The sequence below is a fragment of the Oncorhynchus kisutch genome, linkage group LG25 (genome assembly GCF_002021735.2).
Source record: "Oncorhynchus kisutch isolate 150728-3 linkage group LG25, Okis_V2, whole genome shotgun sequence".
Classification (NCBI taxonomy): domain Eukaryota; kingdom Metazoa; phylum Chordata; class Actinopteri; order Salmoniformes; family Salmonidae; genus Oncorhynchus; species Oncorhynchus kisutch.
In genome coordinates this window covers 26309787-26328419 of record NC_034198.2, presented here as the reverse complement: position 1 = coordinate 26328419, position 18633 = coordinate 26309787, and the positions used below count along the sequence as shown (strand labels likewise).

The 18633-nt window shown below is 39.3% G+C and overlaps 1 protein-coding gene across 1 annotated transcript in view; it reads right to left on the bottom strand.

The window, feature by feature from the left end:
- rgs17 (regulator of G protein signaling 17) overlaps positions 1-1068 on the bottom strand; it is a 41349-nt gene extending 40281 nt beyond the window's left edge. The window contains exon 1 of the mRNA XM_020461143.2: positions 872-1068. The gene's annotated coding sequence lies outside the window, so the exon portion shown is untranslated. The remainder of the gene's footprint in view (positions 1-871) is intronic.
- Between the last annotated feature and the right edge of the window lie 17565 nt (positions 1069-18633).

Here is an 18633-nt window from a genome sequence, read left to right as displayed (position 1 = left end):
CAGATTAACTTGTGGATACCATTTATATGTCTCTGCATGCGGTTTGAATGAAGCTGCTAACTAGTACTAGCGCAATTGCTAACAAGAATCAGCGCATGATGAGGTCTATGGCTATCTGCTAGCATAACGACCTCTTAACTTTCTTCATACTGGACACAGACATAAAAATTGTATCCACGATTTCATCTGACTGGGGAAGTAGACAAAGGCATCATTGCCAAAATCCCGAAGTATCCCGTTAACCTTAACCACACTTCTAACCTTATATTAAGACAAAAATAAAATATTTGTTTCCATGAATTTTTACGATAAACCAGTAGCAAATGTGGACTTTGTGGCTATGTTAACTTGTGACAACCCCTAGTTCGTTATTAACACAAACTGACTCGCTGCCTAATTAAATGCATGAAGAAATAATAGTTAGCTAATGAACTGTAGCACAATCGTACATTTTAGACTAAAATACATGTTAAAGCATATGCATGCTTGTCATAACTTCCTAAAGCATTCGCAACATAGCGGTCGTTGCCTGCTGCTCATCCTTGGGTGTTTTGCATGTCTTGCAGCTGTGATTCGAAGAATCTGAACTAGCTAGCTAGCTAAATCATTGCAGGTATCGTCAGCTGCAAAGACAACCTGATTCCGCATGGCAAAACACCAAATGATAGTGCAAAACCACTACAAAGATACGACAGTGCCTTATTATCGCATCAACGAAACTACGAATAACACCCACTTTCTGTATAGCTAGCTAGCCACCATCAGACGTTCTCATGTTCTGTGCTGCGAAGAGGCGGCAGCTAGCTACTGAGACTAGCATGGCTAGTGCTAGCTCGTGGGACATTTAACATAAGAATATCCATCATCTTACCCTTTTAATTCTGGTTGTCAGTCGTCTATAGTGGTTACTTTATATGTGTTTTATGTTGATGCTTGTTAGATCGCACAGTAAAGATACATCCTGCCGTATAATCTCCATCGGCGGTGTTTTTCTTCCATCCGCCCAACTTCAGCACCGACACCGAAACAGTTGATATACTGCGCATGCGTGCTGCTGTCACTGTCAGCTCAACGCTGGCCAGGCAGGGTGCGGGAAAGTGTGTTGCTTACATAGATTTTTCAAAGATGGAGAAGTAATAATGAAACATTTACTGTAAGTTTCCCAGTGTCTTTGCCACATCAGAGCCACATAGATGGCCACCGTCCTCTCTCCTTGGCACACCTTAATGTAGTCTGAAATACAGTTGCTAATTTCATTCTTATCCAGGTTTTTACAATTCCTGCTTACACCATTGGTTCAATACTTATGTCAATCTAAGCACCAGCAAGTTGTTGCTCAAGCATGTGAAACTTAAACATGTGTTTGCATATGGAATGTATACAATATTTCTCTGAACCAAGATGAACAATTGTTTGGCTCTAACAAAATATTAAGTATTCCCATCTTTAACAGAATGTTGTTGTTTTTTAAATCTTGTGTTTGTAATCATTTGGATAATAAATTGCAATAGGAATAGGCATTTTGTATCACCAGCTGATTATTATAGAACACATTAAAGCTCCAACATGATCTTAAACAATCTTATCTTAAAATGGATGCAGACTTTTAACACATTAAATAATACGAGTGACATTTTTATAGAAAAAGTAATGATATTTTCTCATATTTAGGTCAACAAGAGAACCATAGAAGTACCCTGACAAATATCCAACATAAATGGGAATGAGAGTTTGTTCTCACCGGCGATAGAAAAGAGCCCTGTGTGCTTTCAAGCCCCTCCATCACACTTGACTAATTGTGGTTGCTGTTGTAGTCTACTATCTTGGTATGAGGGCTTCAGTGCCAGTGGACATGTCATGTCTAGATGGGATACAGCTTTGGTCAAATTGATGGTAAAAATTTACTTATTTTATTTTATTTTTGCTAACCTTCTAACCCTTTTCCTAACCATAACCTAATTTTCCTAACCTGCTGCGTAAGTTCTCCTAAACTGCTCTATTTGGACAAAATCTGTATCCCTTCTAGACAAAATCCAGTGGACATTGCAGTTTTACCTTGTGAGAGATGAGAAGTGCAACAAATGTTTGCTCTAATCCTCCACTGGGAGGCATCAAAACCATGTTGCCTTCTAATTCCGATGACTACAATGGGTAAATCATGCCTATTGATAAATGGAGGGCAATAGAAATGATATTCTGAAAATGTATGGTTTACTGTATAATGTGATAGTAGTGACTCATTAAAAAGTATAGCCTATTTATTTTGTACAACTCGAAGAGGAAATTATAGAGGCATTTTCATATTATAGAATACATTTATAAGGCCTAATGTAGGCTAATCAATACAGGGGTTAAGTAACAGTGAATGTCGTTTCATTATGCCCAGTGGCATAAGAACATCAAGGAATTAGCCAACCTCTCCCAAACTGAGGCAACCTTCCACAAAGAGGGTCTTAGACCAGACAATAAACACGGTACAGCAAATTAAATGATCAAATCACCATCAAAAGTAGCACAGTCCCTACCACCCAGCTCTGCTGCCCTCCTTTTTACCAGCATGCCCTGCTCCAACAGTCCAAGCCTGGGAAGTCTACAGAAAGCTACAGAAGGTGAAAACCCATAAGGCAGCAGGCCCAGATGAAATCCCAGGCAGACTAATAAGGAGTTTGCATATGAGCTGAGCACAGACCACTGGCTGACATTCTTAATTTACCACTACAAGAGGACATCATTCCTGCTGATTGGAAAGAAGCTATAGTGGTCCACTTACCTAAAACCAAGTCACCCGTCATCAGTGAAGGCCTATCTCACCAACCTCTCTTCTGAGGAAAGCAGCTGAGAGCTTTATCACTGAATGGACTCTTACCGATATCCTACCCCAGAGGATGTCTTGGATAGTTCAATCTGTGCCACTGACTTAGTCTGTTTTAAATCCAGTTTGTCTACAAATTAGTAATTAATATGTTGGATTCACATCTCCATCTCAACCAAAAATCTAAGTTAGAGAATAGTCCTAAATAAAAACACTTTAATTAAAGTGCAATTAAAGTTTGATTTGATTTAGTCATATTCTTTAACTTAGATTTCAATTATTAATTTGTAGCAAATGGAATTAAAGCCAGACTAAGTCAATAGCACAGGTGGAACCATCCAAGTAAATCTAAATGTTGATATTTGGTTGTGTTGACAACCAAACGCAATTCATTATCACTTTTGAAATACAATAAATAGCCTATTAACTTATTGGCAAGTTAACACATTACAGTGGCAAGAAAAAGTATGTGAACCCTTTGGAAATACCTGGATTTCTACATAAATTGGTCATACATTTGATCTGATCTTAATCTAGGTCACAACAATAGACAAACACAGTCGGCTTAAACTAATAACACACAAATAATTATGTTTTCATGTCTTTATTGAACACACCATGTAAACATTCACAGTGCAGTGCACTTTTGTACATTTCAGACATGCAGCAATGTTTTTTTTGGACAGCAGTGGCTTCTCAGTGGTGTCCTCAAATGAATACCATTCTTGTTTAGTGTTTTCCGTATCATAGACTCATCAACAGAGATGTTAGCATGTACCAGAGATTTCTGTAAGTCTTTAGCTGACACTCTAGGATTCTTCTTAACCTCATTGAGAATTCTGCGCAGTGCTCTTGCAGTCATCTTTGCAGGACAGCCACTCCTAGGGAGAGTAGCAACAGTGCTGAACTTTCTCCATTTATAGACAATTTGTCTTACCGTGAACTGATGAACATCAAGGCTTTTAGAGATACTTTTGTAACCCTTTCCAGCTTTATGCAAGTCAACAATTCTTAATCTTAGGTCTTCTGAGATCTATTTTGTTTGAGGCATTTTTCACATCAGGTAATGCTTCTTGTGAATAGCAAACTCACATTTTGTGAGTGTTTTTTATAGGGCAAGGCAGCTCTAACCAACATCTCCAATCTCATCTCATTGATTGGACTCCAGGTTAGCTGACTCCTGACTCCAATTAGCTTTTGGAGACGTCATTAGCCTAGGGGTTCACATACTTTTTCCAACCTACACTGCCAATTTTTAAATTATGTATTCAATATAGACAATAAAAATACAATAATTTGTGTGTTATTAGTTTAAGCACACTATGTTTGTCTGTTGTTGTGATTTAGATGAAGATCAGATCAAATTTGCTGACCAATTTATGCAGAAATCCAGGTAATTCCAAAGGGTTCACATACTTTTTCTTGCCACTGTATATGTTGGATTCATGACTTCAACTCAAGCAAAAATCTAAATTAAAGAATGGGATTAAGTCAGTGGCTCAGATGGAACTTTACAAGCAGTAGATACATCTCCTTTAAATGTTGATATTTGGTTATGCTGTCAACCAAACACAATTCAACATGACCTTTGTAATACAGTGAATAGGTTAGTGTAACTATACATTTCTTCTTATGTAATCATATGAAGCGTGCATAGGTTGTTGCAGTTCTGTTGAGATCTTCACAATTCCAGAATCTTGAACGGCGTTGATCACTTGCATCATGTACTTTTAATGTTATCTCAACTGAAAACCAGGTCATTTGGTTCTGCTATTAGATGAAGGACAGTGATAACATATTAATCTGTGGTATAAATAAACAAAATATCTGACTGTTTGTATTCCTGTTTGAACTTGTCTGTGCTTTTAAATGGTTGAGTGCGCAGTGATAGACATTTGCGATAGGTGACAACAACCAAAAATCAGACATTGTTTTTCCATTGGAATTTGGTTGTGCTTTTAGATGGTTAAAAGCATAGTGATGACACATTATAAATTCAACTAACTTTTGTCTGTCTTTTTGAGTGGGTGACAATAGGTTGTAATCTTATTGATCAACGTCACAACCAAATATTACCAAGTTACCCTCATTGAAATGACGAGATGTGCCGAGTGGGTATTGCTCTTACAGACACTCTTACAGACATTAATATTAAAGACCGACAGACATCTGTTTCTCGACAATAACAATGTAATTTGCAACATCCGTATAATAATATTCCAGTCCAAAACACTACTTCACACCAACACACCTCCCAGTGTTTGCACTAGCTACACCTGATCAACCGCAGGCACTACCGGAACAACCAGCAGTGGGCCACCATTCTGGGGCTGTAGCCGCAGCCTTCCACCTATCAATTACCTCTGCCTCTGCCACCTCACTCCTCCAATCTAGTTTCCTCCAATCCAGCCTCTGCCCCAGGCTCCTCCTCCAGCCTATCCTCAGCCTGTAGTGCCCCCAGCATGTGGTGTATCCAATCCAACCACCCTACTAGGCAGAAGACCATACAGAACAACAGAGGGTCCAACATGTCCACAGCTAACCAGAAAGGGCGAATTTTGAGTACTTGTATTCAATTATTAGCAATGGAACCTTGAATCAAGTACTCGTGTACTCGTGCCGATCCCTACCTTCAAGGAGATCAAGGCAATGGACCTTCCACCTATCAGGTCAGGATATAGCCAGGCATTTGATGACTTCGTCTTCCTGGTTGGGTTCCTGAAAATCATGGGCTATCAAGGTTAAACTGAACTCCTGTGTGGCTCCCATGATGAGCTTGTATTGTTCAGCTAAATCAAACATTTCATCTGTTGATCCAGCACAAGTGCTATATCCTATAACCTGCCAGACTTCTCCGCCCGGCTCTATTTCCAAATACAATACATTTTCCACGTTGATTCAACGTCATCACCAGGGCTGGGAATTGTTAGGGACATAAATGATATGATATTATTACGATACTATGATATGCATTGCGATGATTATGATTCTACAGTAAGTGTATTGCGATTCAATACCGGAATTTTATTGCAATTCCATGCTGCAGAGGGACTGAAATAAGTGAAAATAACAAATTGGCTCCCTATTTAAAAAGTTGGAGAAAAAGCTATGAAGGAAAAATACTGAAGTTTTGGTGCAGGTACAGCCAACTAGTGCAAAAAGAATCGGTCGGTTATGAAAAATAATTCGGTCGGTTAGGATCATCACTTCATTTTAAGAATGTGAAATGTCAGAATAATAGTAGAGAGAACCATTTATTTCAGCTTTTATTTCTTTCATCACATTCCTAGTGGGTCAGACATTTACATCCACTCAATTAGTACTTGGTAGCATTGCCTTTAAATTGTTTAACTTGGGTCAAACGTTCCGAGTAGCGTTCCACAAGCTTCCCACAATAAGTTGGGTGAATTTTGGACCATTCCTCGGACAGAGCTGGTGTAACTGAGTCAGGTTTGTAGGCCTCCTTGCTCGCACACACTTCAGTTCTGCCCACACATTTTCTATAGGACTGAGGTCAGGGCTTTGTGATGTCCACTCCAATACCTTGACTTGGTTGTCCTTAAGCCATTTTGCCACAACTTTGGAAGTATGCTTGGGGTCATTGTCCATTTGGAAGACCCATTTGAGACCAAGCTTTAACTTCCTGACTGATGTCTTGAGATGTTGCTTCAATATATCCACATAATTTTCCGACCTCATGATGCCATCTATTTTGTGAAGTGCACCAGTCCCTTCTGCAGCAAAGCACCCCCACAACATGATGCTGCCACCCCGTGCTTCACTGTTGGGATGGTGTTCTTTATGGTAACGGTGGTCATTATGGCCAAACAGTTCTATTTTTGTTTCATTAGACCAGAGGACATTTCTCCAAAAAGTATGATCTTTGTCCCCATGTGCAGTTGCAAACCGTAGTCTGGCTTTTTTATGGCGGTTTATGAGCAGTGGCTTCTTCCTTGCTGAGTGGCCTTTCAGGTTATGTCTATATAGGACTTGTTTTACTGTGGATATAGATACCTTTGTACCTGTTTCCTCCAGCATCTTCACAAGGTCCTTTGCTGTTGTTCTGGGATTGCTTTGCACTATTCACACCAAAGTACGTTCATCTCTAGGAGACAGAACGTGTCTCCTTCCTGAGCGGTATGACGGCTGAGTGGTCCCATGGTGTTTATGCTTGTGTACTATTGTTAGTACAGATGAACGTGGTACCTTCAGGCATTTGGAAATTGCTGCCAAGGATGAACCAGATTTGTGGAGGTCTAAAATCATTTTTTTTCCTTTCTCATGATGTCAAGCAGAGGCACTGAGATTGAAAGTGAGCCTTGAAATACATCCACGGGTTGTCACGTTCTGACCTTAGTTCCTTTGTTTTGTCTTTGTCTTTAGTATGGTCAGGGTGTGAGTTGGGGTGGGCAGTCTGTTCTTTTTTCTATGGTTTGGGATTTCTGTGTTTGGCCTGGTATGGTTCTCAATCAGAGGCAGCTGTCAATCGTTGTTCCTGATTGAGAACCATACTTAGGTAGCCTGTTTTCACCTTTGAGTTGTGGGTGATTATTTTCTGTTCTGTGTTTTGTGTATTCACCGTACAGGACTGTTTCGTTTTGTTCATTGTCGCTTTATTGTTTTGTTTCAGTGTTCGATTGTTCTATTAAATCAATATGGACACTTACCACGCTGCGCATTGGTCCTCACCTTCTTCCACCACAGATAACCGTTACACAGGTGAACCTCCATTTGACTCAAATGATGTTAATTAGCCTATCAGAAGCTTCTAAAGCCATGACATCATTTTCTGGAATTTTCCAAGCTTTTTAAAGGCACAGTCAACATAGTATACATAAACTTCTGACTCACTGGAATTGTGATACAGTGAATTATAAGTGAAATAATCTGTCTGTTAACAACTGTTGGAAAAAACAACTTGTGTCATGCACAAAGTAGATGTCCTAACCGACATGCCAAAACTATAGTTTGTTAACAAGAAATTTGTGGAGCGGTTGAAAAAGAGTTTTAATGACTCCAACCTAAGTGTATGTAAACTTCCGACTTCAACTGTAAGTACTTTTTTGGGGTATCTGTTCTTTACTGTTTATATTTTGACAACTTTTACTTCACTACATTCCTAAAGAAAATAATGTACTTTTTACTCCATACATTTTCCCTGACACCCAAAGGTACTCGTTACATTTTGAATGCTTAGTAGGACAGAAACTTGTCCAATTCACACACTTATCAAGATAACAACCCTGGTCATCGCTACTGCCTCTGATCTGGCGGACTCACTAAACACAAACACAAACGTGTTTGCAGTGTGCCCCTGGCTATCCGTGAATATTAAAAAAACATTACAATTGTGCCGTCTGGTTTGCTTAATATAAGAATTTTTTTATTCTTCATACTTTTGATACTTACGTATATTTAAGCAATTACATTTATTTTGATTACTTAAGTATATTTAAAACCAAATACTTTTAGACTTTTCTCAAGTAGCATTTTACTGGGTGACTTTCACTTTTACTTGAGTTATTTTCTATTAAGGTTTCTTTACTTTTACTCAAGTATGACAATTGGGTACTTTTTCCACCGCTGCTCATATAGATCCTATTAAATTAATAGTATTATAATTCCTAATTCTATGTTGTAACTGACTAATAAATCGATACCCTAGGAATGATGCACAACACATGATGTTTCTGATTGTCATAAATAAATGGATTTGATTGATTGGACTGGCCTTAAATGACCTTTGATGGAATAGCCTGAAATGACCTTTTAATGAGACAAGAACCATAAGCCACTTCTGATTTGCATTGAAAAGGTTAATAGTTCACTGACAGTACTGTCTTCTGAAAACAGGAAAGTCTGTCAAATAAGTTAACTTTCTCAATAGCCAAACAATAATCAAATCATTATTAGACCCATGGTATTTACGGGAGGATAAGCGGCAAGAAGGGTAAAACCATTTGTTGCTTCTGTCGAGAAAACATAGGTTAATTGTTTTCCTTGTCTTGTAAATATAACGAAGGTGGTTTGGAACAACGCTCAATGCTCAGGAGACCGGGGTTGAACCTGGCTTTAAAAAAGTTTTGTGCCGTGACTGGAATGGGTCAAACGACCCAAAGGAGAGTGAAGTGTAATGAAGGCAGATTGGAATCACGCTTGCATGATGAGTAACCTTGTCTGAGACCTGAAGACCTACATATTAGCTCCACAAGCTAGGATTTATCTCCTAACACAGTCTTGTGGTGCAGAGGAGATACAGGTTTAAATCACTGGTCGGTTTCCATTTGGCAAATCTGACTAACTCTATCCTCCTGATTCCTGCTTACAAGCAAAAACTCAAACAGGAAGTACCAGTGATGCGCTGAATACGGAAGTGGTCCAATGAAGCGGATGCTAAGCTACAGGACTGTTTCGCTAGACTGTTTCGCTACAACATAAGGGATTCATCTGATGGCATTGAGTTTACCACATCGGTCACCAGCTTCATTAATAAGTGCATCAACGATATCGTCCCCACAGTGACTGTACATACCTATCCCAACCAGAAGCCATGGATTACAGGCAACATTGTCACTGAGTTAAAGGCTGGAGCTGCCGCTTTCAAGGAGTGGGACACTAATCAGGACGCTTATAAGAAATCCTGCTATTCACAACGAACCATCAAACAGGCAAAGCATCAATACAGGACTAAGATAGAATCCTACTAAGACCTTTAAACCGGTTAACATTCTCAAGGCCGCAGGGCCAGACAAATTACCAGGATGCATACTCAGAGCATGTGCTGACCAGCTGGCATGTGTTTTCCAACCTCTCTCTGACCTAGTCTGTAATACCTACATTTTTCAAGCACACCACCATTGTCCCTGTGCTCAAGAATGTCTAAATGACTATCGCCCCATGAAATGCTTTGAAAGGCTGGTCATGGCTCACATCAACACCATCATTCCAGACACCCTGGACCAACTCCAATTTGCATACCGCCCCAACAGATCCACAGACGACGCAATCTCTATTGCACTCCACACTGCCCTTTCCCCCTGGACAAAAGGAACACCTACTTGAGAATACTGTTTATTGACTACAGCTCAGCGTTCAACACCATAGTGCCCTCCAAGCTCATCACTAAGCTAAGGACCCTGGGGCTGAACACCTCCCTCTGCAACTGAATCCTGGACTTCCTGACGGGCTGCCCCCAGGTGTTGAGGGTAGGCAACAACACATCTGACACGCTGACCCTCAACACGGGGGCCCCTCGGGTGCATTAATAGTTCCCTTCTGTACTCCATGTTCACCCATGACTGTGTGGCCGTGCACGACTCCAACACCATTAAGTTTGCCAACAACACGACGGTGGTAGACCTAATCACAAACAACGATGACACAGCCTATAGGGAAGAGGTCAGAGACCTGGCAGTGTGGTGCTAGGACAACAACCTCTCCCTCAACGTCAATAAGACAAAGGAACGGATTGTGGACTACAGAAAACGTAGGGCAGAGCACCCCATTCATATCGATGGGGCTGTAATGGAGCGGGTCAAGAGCTTTAAGTTCCTCGGTGTCCACATCACTAAGGACCTATCATGGTTCAAACACACCAACACAGTTGGGAAGAGGGCACGACAACTCCCCTTCCCACTCAGGAGACTGAAAAGATTTGTCAGAGGCCCTCAGACCTTCAAAAAGTTCTACAGCTGCACCATTGGGAGTATCTTGACCGGCTGCATCACCGCATGGTATGGCAACTGCTTAGCATCCGACCATAAGGTGCTAGAGAGGTTAGTGCGTAGGCCACGGCCCAGCACATCACATCACTGGGGCTGAGCTCCCTGCCATCCAGGATCTCTATACCAGGCGGTGTAAGAGGAAGGCCCTAAAAATTGTTAAAGCGGGCTGTCATGTGCCTTTTACTGAGTAATGGCTTCCGTCTGGCCACTCTACCATTAATTAAGGCCTGATTGGTGGAGTGCTGCAGAGATGGTTGTCCTTCTGGAAGGTTCTCCCATCATCACAGAGGAACTCCAGAGCTCTGTCAGAGTAACCATCAAGTTTTTGGTCACCTCCCTGACCAAGGCCCTTCTCCCCCGATTTCTCAGTTTAGCCGGGCGGCCAGCTCTAGGAAGAGTCTTGATGGTTCCAAACTTCTTCCATTTAAAAATGATGAAGGCCACTGTGTTCTTGGTGACCTTCAATGCTGCAGAAATTTTTGGGTACAGTTCCCCAGATTCTGTCTCGGAGCTCTACGGACAATTCCTTCGACCTCATGGCTTGGTTTTGCTCTGACATGCACTGTCAGCAGTTGGACTTGATACGTATAGACAGGTGTGTGCCTTTCCAAATCATGTCCAAACAATTGAATTTACCTCAGGTGGACTCCAATCAAGTTGTAGAAACATCTCAAGAATGATCAATGGAAACAGGATGCATCTGAGCTCAATTTCGAGACTCATAGCAAAAGGTCTGAATACTTATGTAAATAAGGTAAGAAATTAAGAAATGCTAGTGGCCATGAGTAAATTAAAATGTGAGTTGGTTTCGGGGTGTGGTTTGATGTGGGTGTCTTGTGTGTGTGTGTTTGTGTTTGTAGGTGGGAAGAGTTAGCCAAATTATTTAGCCAATTAGGTTCAGCTGGCTGGTGTGCGACCTGACTTTGACTCTGGGGCTAGTTAGGGACCGTTAATAAATACATGTAAATGAGACAATATTTTCATGTTGCACACCTTTAAGTTTTCTCATTAAATGCTTTTAATATTTGGATATTATATATATTCTACAATTCATAGTTGGTTTGAGATTTTTAAGTAATTTAAATTTAGAGCAATTGGAATTTTCACATGTACATTGTGTAATTTGCCAATGGTCCCTAACTAGCCCCAAAGGGATATTCAAAGTCAACCCAAATTTACCACAGGCATTACAATTGTGTTGCATGTAGCTGCACTCTGAATTGATATTTACTTGCATGTTGCAAGCTGTGGGCATGTGGGCAGGATTGAAACACACCCAACCTTCATTTATGTTGTGATGCAGTCACAACCACAAGTCTCACACAACTCAGTTTTGGAGAAGACTGACTGCATTACCGAAATTGTACAATTTATACTTTGTAGTCAATTTTGATAGTAGAATAAATGTTTCTGACTCATAACGATGCCACATTGACATCTAACCTGTGCTATAGGGGTGGGTGAGGGGTCAAGGGATTGGAGTGATCCACTGTGTTGTGAAATCTCAACTAATCACAGCAGATACCTCGTCACTCCAGGGGCTTCTTGCAATGCCAGCTACTGCCTACCGCAGTATATTGTAGTGTTTATTTTTGTCATAAAAATGTATCAGTAAAACGTAAGTGAATTTTGGTTATTTAATCTCATATCATACTGAAATGTAAAAAAACATTTGATCAAAAGGTTCGGGACGAATGACGCCACAAAGGAGCAAATGGGAGGTTGCAAAATGTGTTTCACTACATTGTCATGGTGTCATGTAGTGAACTTGTTTTCTACACAATAATAAATAAATATGAAAAAATGTAACGGTTTTCTTGAGTTGAAGGAGAGGAGGACCAAAATGCAGCGTGGTTACTATTAATGTTTTTTAATAAGACAACTAAACATGAACATAATACAAAACAACAAACGTGGAAAACCAAAACAGCCGGTGCAGCCGGTATCTGGTGCAACAAACAGAGACAGGAACAATCACCCACAAACACACAGTGAAACCCAGGCTACCTAAGTATGATTCTCAATCAGAGACAACTAATGACACCTGCCTCTGATTGAGAACCATACTAGGCCGAAACATAGAAATACCCAAATCATAGAAAAACAAACATAGACTGCCCACCCCAACTCACGCACTGACCATACTAAATAATGACAAAACAAAGGAAATAAAGGCTAGAACGTGACAAAAACAAAGTGCTGGGGCCCTCGAATTAGTAAAAACTATAAGGTTGTGATGACTTGGTATAGATGCTATTCGAAAAAGATAATCTATGGACTGGCTAGCTTTAAAACATTGGGGATGATGGCCACCACTCAGTAAACAAAAAATGTAGAACGATTAATAATGGAGCTTACTTTTCTTCTTTAGTCAAAATAGAAACTTGTAATTAAAGATAATACAATTTCAGAAGAGTTTTTTAGTTATTGATTATATATTCAGCATTTACAAAGTTTGCAAGCAGCTATTTTTCCTTTTGAATCATTGTGTTCAGAAAAAAATATATTACTCTCCCCAATGCTGCGGAATTATTATGCTGCTCTAAGAGAAAGAATCGCTGAAAGAAAGTACTGAAATTACACAAGTAAATTCAAAGAACAAAACTTTCCTTCAGTGAGTCTGAGTCATTGACTGAGTCATTGACTGAGGGGATGATTGTCACGTTCTGACAATAGTTCTGTTATTTTATTCTTTGTTTTAGTATGGTCAGGGCGTGAGTTGGGGTGGGCAGTCTATGTTTGTTTTTCTATGTTGGTTTTTGTGTTCGGCCTAGTATGGTTCTCAATCAGAGGCAGGTGTCGTTAGTTGTCTCTGATTGAGAATCATACTTAGGTAGCCTGGGTTTCACTTTTGGTTTGTGGGTGTTTGTTTCCGTGTGTGTGCTTGGGCCACACGGTACTGTTTCGGTTTTGTAAATTCACGTTGTTATTTTCTGTTTAGTGTTCTGAGTTTTAATAAAAAATCATGACCACTTACCACGCTGCGCTTTGGTCCTCCTCTCTTTCTCCCGACGACATCCGTTACAATGATGTCACTGTTGACTTTGAATGTCCTTGAATGTCCTTGTCAGGATGCTCTCATGCAGAATCACACAAAAGTGTTCAGATCAGGGAGGGACCATTGTTAATGTCAGGCAGTCTGAAGTTCACACATTAACAGAGCGTACATCCCGCCACTGTTTTAGTAAACAGCTGAGGGTTGGGGCTGGAGAAATGTAATCACTCTCAAATTCATAAGCAGAGCTATGGATGTAAGGACTAGCCATTTATGATACTGTATCAAAATTAGTTTTAACCATGTTTGAGGCTATACAGTGTTGGTTTAAAATGACATTGTTTGCAAAGAATGGAGTTAAACAAGCTATTGTTTTGGGTTCTGACAGTTGAACTAAGCTCATGAGGCATTTATAAGTTATATTCTTCAAGAATAAATGGGTGTATATAAAAACAAAAATTGATGTAGCAATCGCAGATTGCCATTTGTGCAATGCATAATCCATAATGTGCTGTCACTTTAATCTACATGAAGCAGCAAGTAAGACAATATAAAAAAAAATTGGGTGAAAACCATTATTATTTTTATTTATTTATTTGAACACTTCCTATTTCCTCAAGGTGAAAAATAATCCCTGGGGACATTTGCTGTGCTGCATTGTACATTTGTAAAAGTATTGCAACGTACAGTGATGTTGGTGTATACAGTAGAGTGCATTTGGATATTTCAAATGAAGTTTGATTTCAATAAAATCCCTTTAGTGCTATAATGGGTTAACAATTAGGTTTTCAGTTTTGTAGAGCTGTTTATATGGTAATGAGTGGGCCTTAGGTGCCAGTGTCGTCAAGGTGACAGCTTCATCAGACTGAAATGAATGTGAGATGTTCATGAAGGAATAGCCACAGCAAAATGTGTTAATTTGCTTACTTAGAAATCAGAGATATCTTATATTTCTTTAGAGAGTTGAAAGATAATTAAAATGCTTCTTGCTAATTGCATTGTTAAAGGCAATGAAGGTGAATGTTTTCGTTTACTAAGCTTCCTTAATATTCTTTGTTTATAGACTTCAAACATATCCATACTTTATTCCTCTTTACCAGTTATGTGATGTATTTGGAGCATCAATTATATTGTACAATATTTGCACATTATTCTTTTTTGAATTCTTCAAGCTCTGTCATTTTGGTTGATAATTTCTAGACAACCATTTTCAAGTCTTGCCATAGATTTTCAAGCCGATTTTAAGTCAAAACTGGAACTTTGCCAATCAGGAACACTCAATGCTGTCTTGGTAAGCAACTCCAGTGTAAATTTTGCCTTGTGTTTTAGGTTATTATCCTGCTGAAAGGTGAATTGGTCTCCAAGTGTCTGTTGGAAAGCAGACTGAAACAGGTTTTCCTCTAGGATTTTGCCTGTGCTTAGCTCGATTCCACATTTTTTTTATCCTAAAAAACTCCCTAGTCCTTATTAAATATAACATTAATATGTAATGTTTTGTGGATGAAACAAAGTGAGTAAATGTTTAACAGCTTGACATGAACAATCACATCTTTAGTCTAAGTTTCACACACTACAGAGCCTGTCTTAAATAGGATTCATACCCTTGTAACTGAATGGAATGTCAAATCAAATCAAATCAAATCCAATTTTATTTGTCACATACACATGGTTAGCAGATGTTAATGCGAGTGTAGCGAAATGCTTGTGCTTCTAGTTCCGACAATGCAGTAATAACCAACAAGTCATCTAACTAACAATTCCAAAACTACTGTCTTATACACACAAGTGTAAGGGGATAAAGAATATGCACATAAAGATATATGAATGAGTGATGGTACAGAGCGGCATAGGCAAGATACAGTAGATGGTATCGAGTACAGTATATACATATGAGATGAGTATGTAAACAAAGTGGCATAGTTAAAGTGGCTAGTGATACATGTATTACATAAAGATGCAGTAGATTATATAGAGTACAGTATATACGTATACATATGAGATGAATAATGTAGGGTATGTAAACATTATATTAGGTAGCATTGTTTAAAGTGGCTAGTGATATATTTTACATCATTTCCCATCAATTCCCATTATTAAAGTGGCTGGAGTTGAGTCAGTGTGTTGGCAGCAGCCACTCAATGTTAGTGGTGGCTGTTTAACAGTCTGATGGCCTTGAGATAGAAGCTGTTTTTCAGTCTCTCTGTAAAGGTGTATGAATGTTTGATCCAGGGAAAATGTAATAGTTACCAATAGGCTATACCTTTGATTTGATTTCCACCTCTAAATATTCTGTAGTCAATTTACACAGCAAGGGAGCAGGCTTAGCAGATTTATTGAGGGTAGCGATTAAAATGAAGGCCTGATTCTTGTTCAGTGTCCAAGGATAACAAGGTTTGCTTGCAGTTTCATGCTTTCAAACATAAGGATAGGCTCAGAATCCCCCAGATGAAATCATCTCTCTCTCTTATCCACTTGACATTTCATACGGAATACATATATCACCGAAAAACAGGCAAAATATTATGTTTAATGGCTCCTCAGGAAATGCCAATGCAAAGACAAATTGACTCAATAAAAATATAAAGTGTCGGGGTGTGAGCAAAATGCTGATGAGATGTCTGTCACACACTATGGTACTGAATCTATTTTGACATCCACAGCCTATGGACAAAGATGCGGCATGAAAGGTATTAATGACATGAAAGATGAACTGCAATATGACATCTTGAACCAAAGCAGGTCAGCTTCCTACTTACAGAAATTGGCATAAAGAAGTTCAATATGCCTAAACTGCCTGGGCAGTCATTCTCTTCCTCATTCAAGCAAATAAATTAAAAGCATACAGATGCATTCCAAATCCATTGTTCTTAGCAATCAGGGGAAATGCAGAATAAGCTTCAAATTAGAAAAGAAAATCCCACAACAAAAACAAAACCTCACTTCTCGCCTCGAGGCACCCATGCACAAAAACTAGAAAACAATCTGGCATTTGGAATCCCTCTCGGAAGAGAGAGAGAGAAAGGGCAAAAAGCCATGCACTATTGAAAAGCCATGCACTATTAGAAAAAGGGGTTATTTGGGGTATATAGAACCTTATGATTCTTTGGACGAGATTAAAGAACCCTTTACTGAAAAACTTTATTTATACAGTACCTTCAGAAAGTATTAATACCCCTTGACTTATTCCACATTTTGTTGTGTTACAGCCTGAATTTATAAAAAATGAAATACAGATATCTCATTTCCATAAGTATTCACACCCTTGTGTCAATACTTTGTAGAAGCACCTTTGGCTGTGATTACAACTGTGAGTTTTTGGGGGTAAGTCTCTAAGAGCTTTGCACACCTGGATTGTACAATACTTGCCCATTATTCTTGAAAAAAATCTTCAAGCTCTGTCAAGTTGATTAATGATCATTGCTAGACAGCCATTTTCAAGTCTTGCCAGTGACTGGGTGTATTGATACACTATCCAAAGCCTAATTAATAACTTCAACTTCAATGTCCCTACCCCCGAGTGTAATGGGGATTTTTGACAACAACAGAACAAAAGCTAAGCCAGTCACATAAAGGGGGAGATGGAATTCATAGTTTGCAACATTGTTGCCGAGGTCTGAGTGGCAAACAGCAAGGTTCATAGAATCATGTGCTGTTGCAAACTAAATGCTAGCTAGAAGCAAGAGGAAATCATTTGTTTAATAAAAGCATACTCTTGGGGTGTGTTCGAAAGTGCGCTATGGGTCGTTCGTAAATGCAGAGCAATGTACTGTAAGATTTAAGTTTGCTCTTGGAGCGTTCAGAGCGCACACTGCACTGGGCACTCTGGCCGAGGAATAGCGTTGATCCGAGCATTTTGACCTCACAAAGGCAGTCAAGCACCCAAGCTAACTGGCTAAAGATGGCTAGCTTGCTAGCTACTTCCAGACACAAATGAGAGAACACCTCACTCTGACCATTTAACTCGCCATAGAAGAGCTGGTTAGGCTGTTTTCATGTTATCTGGAGTTGGTGACTGTAACTGTGCTGCTGGCAACAATTTAATTATGTTCACTGACACAGGTCATATATTTAGCGGGTGTTGCTTGTTCGTAAATTCATTAGTTATTCTGCTCTCTGGCACACTAAGTGCTCTGGAATCGGAGTAGATAGCCAGAGTGAATTTAGGAAGGCACCCTTAGATAAAAGGGGTTATATTTATAGAGCATTTTGGTCAATTCAAAATGTAACTGCCATTCCTATTAAAAAACCCACTGCCATTCCAGCATGACCATTCAAGGGGATGATTGTTGAACCAACTTGGAAGTAGCCTACCAATAAGCACATTATTTTTCAATGTGTTAAGAAAAGTGTATTATTTATTTCAAATATATGAGGTCAACGTCATATGATAAACTATAGGCTTGATAAATAAAGTTGAAACTTGATTAGAATTTGAGCATGTTTGTAAACTTAGCCAGCTAAACAGAAAAAGCAAGGCCACTTTAGGCTAATTCACCACTTTACTAGCTAGCCAGCAAACTCTTTCAAATAAACATTATTTGCTATTATGGGATATGCCAAATAAAGCTACAGACCCAGCCTGACATTGTCAATTAGCAATTGTTACTTTTATTTCAGTATTTCAATGTGGAATTCATTGAGGGGACTATGTTGTGCGGCAGGTAGCGTAGTAGTTAGAGCGTTGGGCAGTAACCGAAAGGTTGGTGGATTGAATCCCTGAGCTGACAAGGTAAAAAATCTGTCTTTCTGACCCTGAACAAGGAAATTAACCCACTGTTCCTGGGCCGTCATTGTAAATAAGAATTTGTTCTGAACTGACTTGCCTAGTTAAATAAAGGTTAAATAAAACATTTAAGAAATGAAAATGTTGCATGAAGTCATTAGAAGACTGAGGTATGTATAAATTATTTATAATAGATTATGTATAAGAAGTCTTGGTGATTCAATAGCCTCTGCTCTGTCTGGCATTAACTTAGAACTATCAGAGGCTGAGGAACTCTCTTTCGGCTGCTGCTGCTACTGACAGCCACTGCTTGTAAGTTGTTCTTCTACATCTTAATAATTATGTCTGCATAGGATTTTGTCTTCGTTTTGGCAGATTA